Genomic DNA, 17531 nt, shown 5'->3' on the forward strand with positions numbered 1-17531 from the left:
TTTTTTCATAAAACTCCCGATAATTTATTAACATAATATTTTCATCCTGGCAATTATATTATGTAAAAAGCGTTACGTACTGAATGCAGTGTCTGATGCAATCAAACTATTAAGAAACTAAACAGTTGAATCAAATTTAAAGCATTATCATACTATGATGTTTCAAAGTAGTGACTTTAACCCATTAACTGGATATTTTTTTTAATTTTTGGCCGGATATGTTATATATATATGAACAAAAAGTTTTTTAACAGTATAATTAAATTCAAATTATGTTTTGTCGTGAAAATATTTGATACTTTTGGGAAAAGGATATCGTTATAAAATGATCAATAAAATCATTTTAATAAGAAACAAAAGACCGAGTAAGTAACATATGTTTACTAAAACCTCCAAACTACATATTTATGTACGATATTTCATTATAATATGAAAACTAAACCAAAAATATAATGCTTGAAATATGATAATTTTTTTTTCCAACTTGCAGACGAATTTCAAATTTTTTCACTTGTTGTAAAGAAACAAAGTAAGGAATATATACTTTCTTCTAAACACAATATTGACTGCAATATTTAGAATGAAACTAAACTGTAAGGCTACAAATTATATTTTTGGCGACAAGTGGCGTACGTAAAATTCCAAAATACTCAACTCAGATCCGTGGTAGCTAATGGATTAAGTTCCTTTATATATATTTTTTCCATTTCTGTATGAAATCAAGGAAAATTTTAAATCGCTATTCACAAGCAAACAGTTTCTAAAAGCTCTATATTAAGTCCTGATACTTTTGTACCAAGGATAACTGATATTTAAGTACATTGTTATAATACACCTACCTAACTATTAGGTTGTGATGGTCTCAGCTTAAGAATATGAAGGTCATGGGTTCGATATATAATTCCATAAAAGATCAGCCGTGTAGAACCCCTATTGCAATTTAATTTATTGGAATCAAATGTTTTCCCAATGGTGCTGTGTAAATATTCGAAAAAAGAAAAAAAAAAGTGGGAGAGGATTGCTAGCCCGCATGTCTTCCTCGTCATCTAACTACAGCTAAAAATTATGATGCCCACCTCAAGATAACTTCAGTTCACTTTAAAATTTAAGGTTAATTGAACTAAATTAAACCAAGCTCATGGAAGAATTGGAAAGCAGTTTTTGCTCTGCTTTCCACTAAAAGATTATTTATTTATTAAACCCTCTCCTGTTCAACCGACAAAAAAAAAAAAAGTTAAAAATTAAATGGTAGTTCTGAAACTGGGTTACGTATAGTTTGAAATAAAACACTGCACAGTGTGAAGTATACACCACGGGATCCTTCAAGCAACTTTAATATGAGACCGGCTTGTTATAAGAATAAAAATGTCTTAGTTATTCACAAATCTTTTTGAGTTTTTTTTCTATTTATGAACTAGGTTTAAAAGTTTGAAACAATGATTGAATTAATTTAGATACAAGTCACATGTTGCTATTGGGCCGCTCTGGCCTGGTGGTAAGGTCAGAACCGTAGGGGTGCACCCTAACTCCATCGGGGCCAAACGTCTTCCCGCTGGTATGGTGTGGAAGATTGTAAAGAGGGTTACTAGTTCAGGTATCACCCTCGTCATCTGATCGCTATTCAAAAGTAAGAGGTCCTTCCTAAAATAGCCCTAGTGTTACTTTTAAACGAGGCATTAATATAACTAAATTAAACATGTTGCTATATAACTGTCTGTGGAAGAACTTACTTCTTTTATTTTTTGAAAAAAAATATTAAAGCATCGCTGATGTTATTATGATCTTATAGGAATAACTATTTTTCTTAGTAAAATAATTGAAAAAATTCAAATAAGTTACTTATTTTTAAAAAATTTTGATTAAAATCGGAACGAAGCTATCATTAGAATCATGGAATCGCGAATATAAATCTATCAGATTGTGTCATAAAATGCGCAATATTATTGTCACTGGCATATATTGTTTCCTAGGAATCTTGTGACTCATAACCTTATGGCAGAATTTTGATTTGACGAAGTGAAAAGGGTACGTTAGAATCTATCTTACAATAAAGACACTTCCCTTTCGTGGTATGGTTACAGACATACAGGGTGTTCATTAATTATTGTCGGGGTTTCCGTACCTCATAACTACCGAATAAAAAATATTACGCAAAAACCGATTACGTATTCGTAAATTACAACTCAAAGAATTTTATTAATGATATTAAAGTGTAAAGCTTGCACAATTTGCACTTTGTAGGCATTCAGTTGAAGGCGATTATGTATTCGTAAATTACAACTCAAAGAATTATGAATACGTAAATTACAACTCAAAGAATTATGAATACGTAAATTACAACTCAAAGAATTATGAATACGTAAATTACAACTCAAAGAATTATGAATACGTAAATTACAACTCAAAGAATTATGAATACGTAAATTACAACTCAAAGAATTATGTATTCGTAAAGTACAACTCAAAGAATCGCCTTCAGCGGAATACCTACAAAGTGCAAATTGTGCAAGCTTTACACTTTAATATCATTAATAAAATTCTTTGAGTTGTAATTTACGAATACGTAATCGGTTTTTGCGTAATATTTTTTATTCGAAAGTTATGAGGTACGGAAACCCCGACAATAATTATTGAACACCCTGTATTTTTAAGCCGTGGATCAGATGCCTACACACTGCGGTAGAATGGAATTTTGAGGAGTGAGATATGACAGCTTAAACGCGTCATTGTGGTTTCAAATGACGAGGTAGAAAGTTATTCTTCATGAGAGCTTATTCATCTAATTAATAATGTCCAATTATAAATGAAGGAAGTTATACAGTAGAGTTAAAAATGCCGTTGTCAATGTGGTTTTAAGTAGACTGTTAAATATTCTACATTTAAATTTTTTTTATCTTTATTTGCTGCTTGAATATGTTGTAATATATTTGCTAAATGTATATTTGAATTTGAACAGATATAAAAATGCTGGCAAGATACTTCCGGAAGCATTTTCAATTTGTCTTTGATAATTAAAAAAGATTTGAAAAATAATTGCAGTGGTTTATAAAATTCGTAAATTAATTCGGAAAACAATAATGAGTGATTATAATACTGAGAAACTTAGCTGAAAAAACAAAGTTAATCAAGCATATGGAAAGTTGCGGTTAGTATCATTTTATGGGTCACCAGCGTAACCCCTATACCGTAGTGAATCTGGATGAAGATGATGAAGATAAAAGGAATTTGGTCCTTTCTTAGATCGTTAGCTTCTGCCGATAACATTTAGCATTTGTCATTACTAATTGCAAAAAAAAAAAAAAAAAAAAAAAAAAAACTCACTGAAAATTAATTGTAGTGGATTGTAAAGTTGGTAAATTAATTCGAAAACAATAATGAGTGATTATAATACTGAGAAACTTAGCTGGAAAAACAAAGTTAATCAAGCATATGGAAAGTTGCAGTTAGTATCATTTTAAGGGTCACCAGCTTAACCCCTATACCGTAGTGAATCTGGATGATGATGAAGATAAAAGGAATTTGGACCTTTTTTGTATCGTTAGCTTCTGCCGATAACATTTAACATTTGTCATTGCTAATTGCAAAAAAAAAAAAAAAAAAAAAAAAGACTGAAAATTAATTGTAGTGGATTGTAAAGTTGGTAAATTAATTCGAAAACAATAGAAGTTAAATGAACGTATGAAAAGTTGAAGTTAGTACCGTGATTATGAGTCACCAACATAATATCTTTCCCGGAGTGAATTTCGATGACGAGAGTGAACAGAATTGGAATCTCGCCCTTTTCTACATTATTAGTTTATGTCGGGAAATTTTACACTCGTATTTAATAATTAAAAAACAAAAACAAAATATAGTTGCAATGGATTATAAAGCTATTAAACAAATACGAAAGAACAATAATAAGTAGTTATAATACTGAGAAACGAAACTGAAAAATGATGCTAATCGAGCATATGAAAAGTTGAAGTTAGTACTCTTTCCATAGTGAAAAAAAAAACCCTTAAAAATAGTTGCATTGGATTATAAAGCTATTAAACAAATACAAAAGAACAATAATAAGTAATTATAATACTGAGAAACGAAACTGAAAAATGATGCTAATCGAGCATATGAAAAGTTGAAGTTAGTACTCTTTCCATAGTGAAAAAAAAAAAACCTTAAAAATAGTTGCATTGGATTATAAAGCTATTAAACAAATACAAAAGAACAATAATAAGTAATTATAATACCGTGAAACTAAATTAAAAAACAATGCTAATTGAACATATGGAAAGTTTTGGTATCAATTTTATGGGTAGCCAGCTTAACCCTTTTACGGTAGTGAATCTAGAATTGATGGTGAGGAGAATTGGGATCTCATCCTTTATCACATTATTACCTTCTGTCGGGAAATTTAACATTTGTCTTTAATAATTTAAAAGTAGTAATTTAAAAAGAACTGTAATGGATTAGATAGCTGCTGAACTAATCAGAAAATATTTGATATGAGATAATAATACTGGGAAACAGTGCTGACTGAGGATATGAAAAGTTGCTGTTAGTATCATTTTTATGAGTCGCCAACGTAACGTTTTATCCATAGTGAATCTGGATGAAGATGAAGATAATTTAAGTCTCGCCTTTTACCACGTCATTAGCTTCTGTCTGAAAATTTTACATCTATCTTTAATGATCTCAAAAAAGAATTTAAAAAGAATTACAGTGGATTAGATAGCTTTCCTCGTCCTTTTCTACATCATTAGTTTCTTTAGGGAAATTTTGCATTTGTCTTTAATAATTAAAAAAAAACTGAGAAATACTTGCAGTAGATTATAAAGATGGTAAACTAATACGAAAAACAGTAGTAAAAGATTATAGTACTGAAAAACAAAGCTAAGCGGGCATATGAAAAGTTGTGATTAGTATCGTTTTTATGGGTCGCCAGCATAACCCCTTTCCTGTAGAGAATCTGGATGAAGATGGTTTTGAGATATGGAGTCCCACTATTTCTCCCATCATTAGATTTTGCCGAGGATGTTTCACATTTGTTTTTAATAATTACAAAATATAACTGAAAAATAACTACAGTGGGTAATAAAGTTGGTAAATTAATCCGAAAAACAATACTAAGTTATTATAATACTGAAAAACAGTGCTATCTGAGCATATGAAAAGTTGCGGTTAGTGCCATTTTTGAGTTGCTGGCATAATCCCTTTCCCGTTTTGAATCTGAGTGAAGATGGTTTTGAGAAATGTAATCTCGATGTTTCTTATATAAGTAGATTCTGCCAGGAGCACTTTACATTGGTCTTTAATAATTTCAAAATAATAACGGAAAAATAATTGCAGTGGATTATAAAGCTGGTAAACTAATATGAAAAATTAATAGTAAATGATTACAATACTGAGAAACTAAATTGAAAAACAAATCTAATCGAACGTATGGAAATTCGTAGTTTGTATCATTTTTATTGTCCTGCAGCATAACCTCCTTCCCGTAGTGAATCTGGATGAAGATGATGAAGATAAATGAAATCTCGCCCTACTTTCATCATTAGCTTCTGTCGGGGATATTTTACACTTGTCTTAAAAAAAAACTGAAAAATAGTTACAATGAACTATAAATCTGGTAAACTAACACGAAAAAACAGTAGTAAATAATTATAATACAAAAAAAAAACTAAATTGAAAAAAAAAGCTAACAGAGCACAGGGAAAGTTGTAGTACTGTTTTTATGAGTCGCCAATGTAACTTTGTTGTCGTAGAAAATCAGGATGAAGATAGTGAAGAGAAATGAAATCTCATCCTTTTCTACATCATAAGTTCCTGTCAAAAAATTTTACGTTCGTCTTTAATAATTTCATAACTGTAAAAGAGGTTTATTGGATCAGATAGCTAATAAACTAATCCGGAAAACTATACTATGAGATTATAATTTAGGAAAATAAACCGAAAAACAATGCTAACTGACTATATGGAAAGTTGCTATTACTATCGATTTTATGAGTCGCCAATGTAACCTCTTCCCCGTTGAAAATGTAGAATGGATGGTGAGGAGGATTGGAATCTCGTCCTTTACCACATCATTAGTTTCTGTCTGGAAATTTTACATTCGTCTTTAAAAATCTCAAAAGAATTGCAGTGGATTAGATACCTGGTAAACCAATCAGAAAAACTATGGTAAGAGATTATAGTACTAAGAAAATAAACTGAAAAACGTAGTAATAAATTTCAGTGCTAACTAAGCACGTCGAAATTGTGGTTACTATCGTTTTTGAGTCACCAATGTAACCTTTTTCCTGTAGTAAATCTAGAATTGATGGTGAAGAGAATTGGAATCTCATCTTTTACCACATTATTAGCTTCTGTCTGGAAATTTTACATTTGTCTTTACTAATTTCAATAATAACAATTCAAATAGAATTAATTACAATGGTTTATATAGCTAGTAAACTAATAAAAAAACTATGGTAAAAGATTATAACACTAAGAAAATAAACAGGGAAACGTTAGTAATAAATTTCTGGGCGAACTAAGCACGTGGAAGTTGTGGTTCGTATCGTTTTTACGAGTCGCCAGTGTGACTTCTTTCTCGTTGTAAATCTGAATGAAAGCGGTGAGTAGCATCGGAATCTCGTCCTTTCCCACATCATTTGCTTCTGTAGGGAACAATGCAATCCTATTATCGATCAAAGGGGGGAGGGGGAGAGCTCACTCACTGAGTGAGATGATCGATTCTTCAGAGGGGACGCTTTCTCCTCCATTTTATCATTCCATTACACAGATCCTCAGCTTCACTTGAATTATTCTATGGATTTCACTGAAGATACTTGTGTTTTGAAAGGATTTTTTTTTTTCTTTCGATTTTCTAGTGTTAGGTGACTATAACAAGCATCTTCTTTAAGTTTTTTTTTTTTTCTGCTATCGCTTATTCCTTGCATCGTGAAACTCTAAGGATCTGTTTCTCGGGGATTTAGTCGGATTCTCGGGGATTTATTTTTCGAGGATCAATTTGTGAAAAGTATTGACTCGGTTTTTCTTTTGTTCGCTCACTCATACCAAGTATGAAAAATCGCGTTGTTTCATCTTTTTATAATTGTATGCAGCTTTTACTCTCCACATAAAGAAAACTTGGTGAGCACTAGGATTCGATGAATCTTAACTGGATAAATGAGTCAAATTTTTACGAACAGTGGATGCTAGGGTTAATGTGATTATTCGGTTAGTGTGAAGAATTATCGGTAAATGCAATAAATATATGAATCGCTTTTGCCGGTAGTTATTGATACTTGTGTTTTAGAAAGAAGTGTTTTTTTTAACTTTCGACTTTCTAGTGTTAGGAGACTATAACAAGCATCTTCTTTATTTATTTTTTTACAATTATTGCTTGTTCTTTCCTTGGCGGAACAGAGACTCTAAGGATCTGTTTCTTGTGGATTTATTTTTCGAGTATCAATTAGCAAAAAGTATTGACTCGGTTTTTCTTTTGTTCGCTCACTCATACCAAGTATAAAAAATCGCTTTGTTTCATTTTAAAGAATTGTATGCAGCTTTTACTCTCCACATAAAGAAAGCTTTGTGAGCACTAGGATTCGATGACTCTTGACTGGATAAATGAGTCAAATTTTTACGATCAATGGATGTTACAGTTAATGTGATTATTCGGTTAGTGTGAAGAATTATCGGTTAATGCAATAAATCGATTAATCACTTTTGCCGGTAATTATCCATACTTACCTGTCAATGTGATAAATCGATTAATCACTTTTGCCGGTAATTATCCATACTTACCTGTCAATGCAATAAATCGATTAATCACTTTTGCCGGTAATTATCCATACTTACCTGTCAATGTGATAAATCGATTAATCACTTTTGCCGGTAATTATCCATACTTACCTGTCAATGTGATAAATCGATTAATCACTTTTGCCGGTAATTATCCATACTTACCTGTCAATGTGATAAATCGATTAATCACTTTTATCATCAATTATCGTACTTATCGATTATTTATTAACAATAATTTATGTGCGAAAGTTTGTAGTATCAGTAGCATGAAACAATATTTATTTATAGACAATTATGCTTTATGCTCATGTGACGATACATTATATAAAATTTTCTGGTGCAGATCAGGATTTGATTCAATTTGTTTTGGTTCCACGTAGCAGAAGGTCTAATTTTTGTTTCCTTGATTCATCAAATACTCGTAGCATTTGAACAAAATAATGATCAATACTCTGTAGAAATCGTTTTATCTGAGAATACTGTGTTTTATTCTTCAATTTTTTTTGTATTAAAGAGAATTTTTTTATAATTTTTAATGAACATAGATATAAAAACTTGAAAGAAATGTAAAGAATCAAAAGTGTTCGCCAATGTTAACTGATGTAGCTTCCCAAATCTAGGAAGTTGAATTGATTTGTTATTATTTAAATGAGTTTTCTAAGCCTGCTATTGCAGTTAGATTTAGTAGTCATTTTGTATGAAGCTGAAATGATTATAGGCGCGAAATCGGCGGCATTGCTCCTACCTAGCTACTATTTTACGATCGTTTTCGAAAACCTTATTAATGAGGATAATTCTTAGTTTTATAATAAATGCGATCTGACGTAGATTCTCAAATATGGGAAATTTAACTGACGTTATTATTTAAATGAGTTTTCTAAACCCTGATACTGCAATTAATTTTAATAGTATTTTTGCATAGAGTTGAAATAATTGTAAGAGCTAAATTGGCATTGTTCTTGTCTAGCTACTATTTTACGATCATTTTCAAAAACATTACCAATGAGGATAATTCTTTGCCAGCAATAAATGTGATGATCTGATGCAGCTTCCCGAATCTAGAAAACTTAACTGACTTATTATCATTTAAATTAGTTTTCTAAGCCCTGCTGTTGCAGTAGTATGTTTCCATTGAGTTGATGATGATGTTGTGTCCGCGTTACCACGGAAAGAGGGTGCAGTAGCTTCTGAGGGTAAAGACCCCTGAGCACCCGAGGGCAGAAATCTAACTTCTAGCTCATATGAAGATGAAACACACACATTCACTTGCACAACTTCTTTTTACAGGAGGGGGGGGGCACATTCACACACCTTACAGATAGAACACAGATGAGGAACAGCCATGCCCGAACCGGGATTCGAACCCGGGACAGGCCAGATCACGGGGTCACCAGATCATGTCAGGACGCCGGTTTTCATTGAGTTGAAATGATTATAGGAGCGAAATCTTCTATCTAGCTCTTATTTTGAGATTGTTCTAAAAATCATGACTAATGAGAATTTTTTTACATGACATCCCAATGGAATTTATTTTCCTCATTTTCTTTCTTGCTCAATAAGGTTTAGCTAAGTTATATTAACGTAGCATTTGAAAGCAATACTTGGGCTATTTAGGGATGGACCTCATAATTCTGAACTTTAGTCAGACGACGAGCACAACACCTATACTGGCTATATGTCACTAGTATTTGCAGTTCTTTTATCAAATTTTCATAAGTTTTGCTATATGGCATATGACATTTAGATGCAACACCTACGATATGTAGGTTAATCAGCTAATTTTGAAGTATTTCTACTTCAATAACGGCATTTTTTAAAACTTTAGCTCGCGAAATTTTATTTGTATACAATATTAGCAAAATCTTCGATTTTCTCATGTTTGAAATTTTTACTCAATTTGGTATTTAGCACAATAAATCAGAGATAGAATTCTAACTTCAATTTTCTTATACACTTGACAATATAGCATCGTCCTTTTGTTTATTCTTATAATAAAGCCTGATCGTATTGCGAAAAATAGGGATGGAGGTAGCAAATACTCAAAGATCATGGCAAAGTTCGCATGAGGTAATCTCCCTCCCCCTCCACTGACATAAGTTTATACCTATACAAGATGACGCATTTTGTGCTTCGTAATATCATGAAGAAAACCAAATATGAATTTTGAAAGCTTCATTTTCGATCAATTGAAAGCAAAATTGGAGGAATATCTACAATTTTGGTTATAAGATTGTATAACAAATTTCATTTATCTAGGTCGCTATATTTTTAGCTATTGCATTTATATGCATGTGAATATACATTTTACCTACAGATTGCCAACTTATTGACGGTTTTGTCTCAAAGTTTGATACAGATATACAATTATGTTGATAAAAATATATACCAAATTTTATCTATGTAGCTTTCCACTGTTTAGTTGCCGTCTACTAAGACGTGAACATGACAAACTTCCTGCCAAATACATTTCGTGCAAAATTTGAGGGAAATCTACATATTCAGTGTAAAAACCACGTACCAAATTTCATGCGCCTAGTTCAAAGCTTATTTCTGTTAACGTATTCACAAACAGACATGATTCCAGAAGTGTCTGCTTTCGGACTTCGGAAGATGTGAAACGTGGATATTTATCAGAATCTCGATGTCGAATTTTTTGACAGTTGAAATGCTTTTTATCTAAATATTTCATATTAGAAAAAAAAAACAATTTTGTTATTTTTAGACCGAGGAAACAAAATCATTGTTTGATCATTTCTCAAACAATAACGTATCTCATTCATTCATCTAATTATAAAAATATTCGATATTGACAGTTGTAATTTTATCATTAACCCGTTAACTGTCTCGATGTCTTCGAAAAATGCGTTTCTAAATTGTGTTGCAAAAATTTAATGGTGATGAGTATGCTCGTCTAACAGAGTGTAATATGAAATTATAATGTATTAAAATGACTTTTATTTTCTTATTTCAATAATCACATTTATTTATTTACCTAAATTAACGCACATTTTTTGCAAATGAACAAAAAGAAACATAAAAAATTAATTTATTATTTTAATTTGCTGTTAGAGAATGGTATTGAGCAAAGTATGGTACAACGCATAATAATCTTTTATGTGTTACTTTGATTTCGACTTGGCCTCAAAATATTTTAAACATATTGAAATTTACGAATACGTTTGAGTTTTTACTAAAATCGTCATTCAAACTGCAAATTGTCACTACTTATTACTCCTGACGAATAAACTCGTCATAACTCAAAATGTTGTAATTTTTCTATGCCGAGTATACTCGTCAAAAACAGCTAGCTGGTTAACTTTTCAACTACAGAATTTTTTAATACCTTGATGAATGTCACCAAATACTTATCAAATGAAGCGAATTGTTATTTATATGCAAATGTATGCTACTAGAATGTAATTCGACGCAATCATAGTAAATGGTAAACTCACTAGACCGCAAAAATTCCGGAATGCAGCACAGAACAGATTAACTTCTACTCGCATAAATCGCAGAATACGCCGCTGGAGGTTTATTATTAGTTAATTTACCAAACGGAATTAGCATCAACACTCTTAAACACCAAGGATAATTCCTAGTTTATTATCTAAATCGAAATAAAATTAAATTACCGAAATAGTATTTATTATCTAATCAAATAGTAAAAAAATATGCTTGTCTAAGAGTTAACAGATCTCCAAACATTCCAGCCGTAACCACTTTATTTCCCTATCCAAACCAGAATTTTTAAACAACCCCTCTCTATAAAGGAGTTCCCCAATGGGAATGATTATTTCCTTTTTTTAAATTAGGAACTTTGTCCTGTACAAAGCTACTTCATTAAATGCCGTGTACCAAATTAGAGAGGGAATTGATGAAGAGTCTGCTGGAGGGAAGTCTTAAATCAGCAGATACTTTTCAAATGAAGCGAATTGTTATTTATATGCAGCTGTATATTAGTACAATTCGACACAATCATAGTAAGTTGTAAGCACAATAGACCGCAAAAATTCTGGAATAAAAAAGGAAAAAAAAGATTAACTTCTACCCTCTTAAATCGCAGACTACGCTGTTGGAGATTTAGTAGTGGTTAGTTTAGTAAACAAAAATAGAATCAACGCATCAAAACACCAAGGGTAATAATCAAGGTATTATCTAATCTCTAGGTTATTATCTGAATAGACATAAAATAAAATTACCGAAATAGTAACTGTCATCTAATCCAATAATAAAGAAATTTGCGCGTCTAAGAGTTAACCGATCTTCAAACATTCCAGCCGTAACCATTTTATTTCCCTATCCCAACCAGAATTTTTAAACAACCCCTCTCTATAAAGGAGCTCCCCAATGGGAACAATTATTTCCTTTTTTTAATTAGGAGTTTTGTCCTGTACAAAGCTACTTCATTAAATGCCTTGTACCAAATAAGAGAGAGAATTGATGAAGAGTCCACTGGAAGGAAGACTCCATGGTATTATTAAATAGTGTTCATTGCTGGACCGATTAGTAGCCCTATTAATGGAAAACTTTCCGTATCGTTGATTGAATGCGTTCATGACGAGTGAATCATTGGGGAATCGGTTCCACCCCTTTTGAAGATAACTTTCATTGATTACTCATATCCAGTAGAACCTCCTTGCTAAAAGGGGAGGTTGCGAGCTACATAGATGAGTCAGAGGCTTGAATTTTTTCTTTACAACCATAATGAGGACCATATGAAGATAACCAGAGGGTGTAATCTTCTAAAGAGGAGGGAGGAGAAGGGGGGGTTGTGATGATAGAGGAATGCATTTTTTGATCCTCTTTTAAAGGGATTTTTTTTTTTTCCTTCAGGAATTAGAACCCAAAATTTCCACCCTTAAAGTTTGCTCTAATAAGGGAGGAAAAATAATTCATCTCTCTGGTCTCGGCGTATGTGGTAATTTTTCAAAAGTATAGGATAATTATTTACTAGAAAGTTTCTTAAAATCTGCTTAATTCTATTATAATTATCTCAGAAGTATTGATCTTTGTATTTTTTTTATTGTGGTAATGATTTTCTTACTTCTTTAAAGAGAATACACATTACAGGAACTTCAGTGATATTGTGGCGCAAAATGAGTATTAATCAAATAAGGAATGTAAAAATTATAATCATTTAATCTTAAAAGCATCAAAGGGCATATTAAAATTCTCAAAACCTTAAGAAATTTTGTAAAAAAATTTATATAGGACATTTTATTGAAAAATGGCACCCCCAATGAATATCCAATATTACAAAGCATTACCAGGCAAAAGTTTTATTAAACTATTCTTACCTTTTAGTTAATTTTTTAAATATACAATTATGCATAATTATCAGCCAAGCTGAAGCTCAACAGCATCGAATCAGAATAAGCGTGGAAAATCCCTAGTTTCAACTCTTTGCACTCGGAAAGGTAATTCGGTGCAAAATTATTCAGCTAATACAAGGACTTGTTTATTGTTCCGAAAAATAAGTATGTGATTGTTTCAAATTTATGATATTGTCACGTAGGTACTTTAGTGTAGAACTCAATGACACACACAAGAAGTAGAGCTAAACCAAATTATTACCTCAACTCAGAACACGGTAACTGATAGATCTTTTGCTTTTATACTAACAGGGAAAGTTCCAGAATACTTTTCTCGAGACAGTAAGAAAAGTCCAGAACACTTATCTGGTAAACTAAAGAAAGTTCCAGAATCTGCTGGAATATGAAAGAAAGAAAACATAAAATCAAGTAATTAAATATTTACACAAACAGTGAATCGCGTTCTCTCTAGCAGGATTCGAACTTACGATCTCTTGATTATGAGAACAGGGCTATGACCATTCGGCCATGGAGAGTCGACTGCCTTTTTTCAATGCGGCAATATTTTTACCATTCTGTAGGTATTTATAAACAATTAAAATTGAAAAATAAATAAATAAAACGTCAAAATAATGCACCGTCTTGAATGGCGAGTGAGAGGCTCCATCCCAGTGCAAAGGGTTAAAATTCAGCTTTTGAAGTAGATTTTTCTGATTTTAATCCTGTAGGTTTTCTTTGATTTTATCAATAAACAAAAGTTATATACAAATTGGGAAAATGGAGACGACATTCTGTATTGAAGGCAAAATTAAGTGGAATTGAAGTGACGGAATTTTACAATTTTGTTTGACGGATTCATTTTTTGTCAGTGTATACTTTCAGAAACATGCAAACGCTGTAATTCACAAACGCAGTGATTTAAATATATAAAATTTAATATGGGAATTTATGACTACAATGTAGTTTTGTGTTAAATTTTTGTTCCAATCGGTTGAAAAAAACGTATCTAAAGTACAAATTCGATTTTTGGATGCTATTAATGCATGCCAGGAATGAATCGCCAAATAATTGGCCAAGTATGACAAGATAGATTCAGTAAAAATGCTAACTTTACGCCAAAAGTAAATATTTAGTAACTATTGTACGCCAGTGCCATGCAAGGCGTTCTCTGGCGTGGCAAGTTCGTTAGAGAGTATGCGAGAAAGTTTTGAGGTGACCATTCCCACTGGTTAGAATTTACATTATGAATAAAATTTATACCGCTGTGAAAAATAATACAGCAATACGATAAAAGAGATGCAAAGTCCAGAGGAAATAATGTCACCGTTGTACTGGTTTTATATATATATATATATATATATATATATAATTATTTCTACAGTTCCTTTCCAAGTAAGCCAATGTTTCTGTAATAATTTGCAGCCCACGTGAATCCTACCTTAACCAATTTGAAGCATGCGGTAACATGGGATGTTTCCGCATGGAAGCATTGTTTCTGTGACCCGCATTACGCTTTCAGTTAGACATCGTGAATGTAGGATGTTTAAAAATTACACAGGAAGATTGCAATTCTTTCAACTTTTCATGCTTCCTCACTTTTTAAGAAGGTATGGAATCCTATGATTGCTATTTTCTGTTGCTATCTTTGTTGTTTTAAAAATACTAGAATTTTTGAGATTTCTCTGTTGCTGAACCATTAATTCGTGTAGTATATTTCTGACTTCTTGACATAAAATTTGGTGCATCATTACTAAAGATTGCTCATGTGCTAATAAACAGGAACAAGCTAAAATTCAGTGTTTGTAGTTGCCATTAGCTAAATGACATCTTAAATAAAATACGATATAGCTAAATGACATCTTAAATAAAATACGATATAACTAAATGACATCTTAAATAAAATAAGATATAACTAAATGACATCTTAAATAAAATACGATATAGCTAAATGACATCTTAAATAAAATACGATATAGCTAAATGACATCTTAAATAAAATACGATATAGCTAAATGACATCTTAAATAAAATACGATATTAAAATTTCTGATTATAGAAAATAATCTGAAAGGCACTTTTCAAAATCTCAAGATAGTGCCCAGATGAAACTAATAAAATAAAACTTTTTTTGAAAATATTTTAGATTTTGATACAGTTTGAGACTTTCCTTATGCTTATATTTGTCTTTCATAATTGCATCATACACTTATGAGAATCTGCAAAGGCTTTTTCTTACCATTTTCCTCAAGTAATTTGCGAGCCAAGCAAGTTCTCTGCTTTTTAGATTTGCTTGTTTTTTTTAAAATTACTTCAGAATGTAGTAACCAGGAAATGTTTGGAATGAATAGTCTTCAATCTGCAGACAATACCGATTGTCAAAATATTTTACAAAAGTCTCAGCCGCGTCCTTCTGAGACTTTTATTTATTGTTTTGTTTTGAATGAATACTTTAACACAAGCTTCTACCTCTGGGTGGTCCTATTGTGAATACGATGATTCAACCATTTCAAAGTTTACCTAATACGATGATGCCACCGTTTTCAGACTGCGTATAGGATGATTCTTAAACCTTGCAGGGTACTTACAAGGTAGGTAAGACGTAGAGAAGGACATAATTTTTACAATGGAACATGGGGGTTTCATACGCAAAATCGGACCGCTATTTGCCAATGAATTAATAAAAGAAAAGAATACACCATTTATGTAATAGAATGTTAATAGTATACAAATTTACAGAAACAGAATGATACAACTGACCGAATTATAATATGTGAAGCCTATATAGTTTAGGAAGGCAGGTTTATTTTAGTACTACTAAAATTTGTTACTTATATTGCATCTTTCTTGCCATTGCATCTGTCATACTGTATGCGACTTTTAATGGCATAATTTATGCAATTATTTTATTGTGAATTTGCATTCATTATATCTACGATGCACACTTTATTCAGTGTATCTGGATTTTTTTTTATTTGATTCATTGACAAAGATCTCCTCCTAATAAATCCTTGCGTTTACAATCCCATGTTTTATATTAAAAATGACTTGTTTTTTGTACGCCTGGCCTATGCTTAACATGTTGGTTACCATATGAATTACATGTGTTTCAAAACTACTGTCTAATTAGATGGCTTCTTCTTTATTACAGTTAAGAGATAGAAACGATTGGGTAATCTAATTAGTTGGATGGTCCGAATCACAGGCGTGAATCATGACAGCGAAATTAAAGTTTGTTCCATGATTAAGAATTCGCCTAGAGTACATACTTTAATTTAAATGCTTTGAATTACTGCTTAATAAAAAATATTTCTATAACGTAGCAGCAAGATTATATTTTATATTCAGTTTCAATGGACTCTGTGAAGCTAAGGTCATTACTTTTCATTTCTGTTTCTCAAATATGTACGAGGTTTTTAAAAAATGGATGATAGCTAGCGTTTTACTCGGCTTTTCGTATACGAATTAATCTTACCGAAATCTGAAATTAGTACAAAAAAAATAAATAAAACCTTCAGTTAAATTTCCTTTCCATGTCTCTCAAAAAACTGCTCTAAAAATTTTACAGTAGCATTTTAGCTCAAAATGTAATAAATTTCTTACTTCTTATCTTACAGTGTAATGATATAAGCTTACTTTTTAATAAAATTTCATAACCATTTTAGTATACATTATACTAATAATGCCAGATAAAATTAAGCCTTTAAATTATTGAACTAAATCATTGCAATAATTATGATAATTACACTATTTTAAATGTAATAACCTTTATCAAGTAATTACATTCAGACATTTATTCTTTTTGGAATTTTTATTACAGAACAATTAACAATAAAATTTAACTCTCAATACTGGATATATATTTCTTTCGTGTCATGGCAACATGTGTTGGAAATTTAGTGAAAGCGGGGATCTACTGATTAAAAATACGATGTTATTAAGATTTTAAAATTTTCGAAAAGGTTAAGAATGAATCAAGACAAAGGCAAAAACTGGCATTATAATATAGTTTCACTGCATTTTGAAATTCGATTGTAGACAGCAAATTACTATTTAAAGTATTTCCGACTATTTTCATTTGGGTATAATATTTTTAATGATATGGATAGTTTTATTATTTACTTTTCAAATAAATTACAAATATGCTTGAAAATGCATTTAATTTTATTGAACCTTGAATATTTCATTTACACTTAGCAATCCAATTTTTTTTCAGCCCGCTAAAATAGAATGGTCAATGAATTATTCATCGGAAAATTACAGTTTACACCCACACAATACTTTTTTGTTGAGAATGGCTTATTGAATTCGGTAAAATATGTGACCAATTCATTCCCACATGATATTGCAGCCAGTCTCCGTAACACCTCATCATGTGTTTTCTAATGCAACCTTTATTAAGTTAACGGTGTCTCGTTTCTCTTATGGAACGGCATAGAAACGAGGGTACCA

The 17531-nt window shown here is 31.3% G+C and overlaps 1 protein-coding gene across 4 annotated transcripts in view; it reads left to right on the forward strand.

The window, feature by feature from the left end:
- Positions 1–17531, forward strand: part of LOC129958294 (uncharacterized) — a 165108-nt gene that overhangs the window by 76576 nt on the left and 71001 nt on the right. The gene's annotated exons all lie outside the window — the stretch shown is intronic.

This window comes from Argiope bruennichi, chromosome X1 (genome assembly GCF_947563725.1).
Source record: "Argiope bruennichi chromosome X1, qqArgBrue1.1, whole genome shotgun sequence".
Classification (NCBI taxonomy): Eukaryota; Metazoa; Arthropoda; class Arachnida; order Araneae; family Araneidae; genus Argiope; species Argiope bruennichi.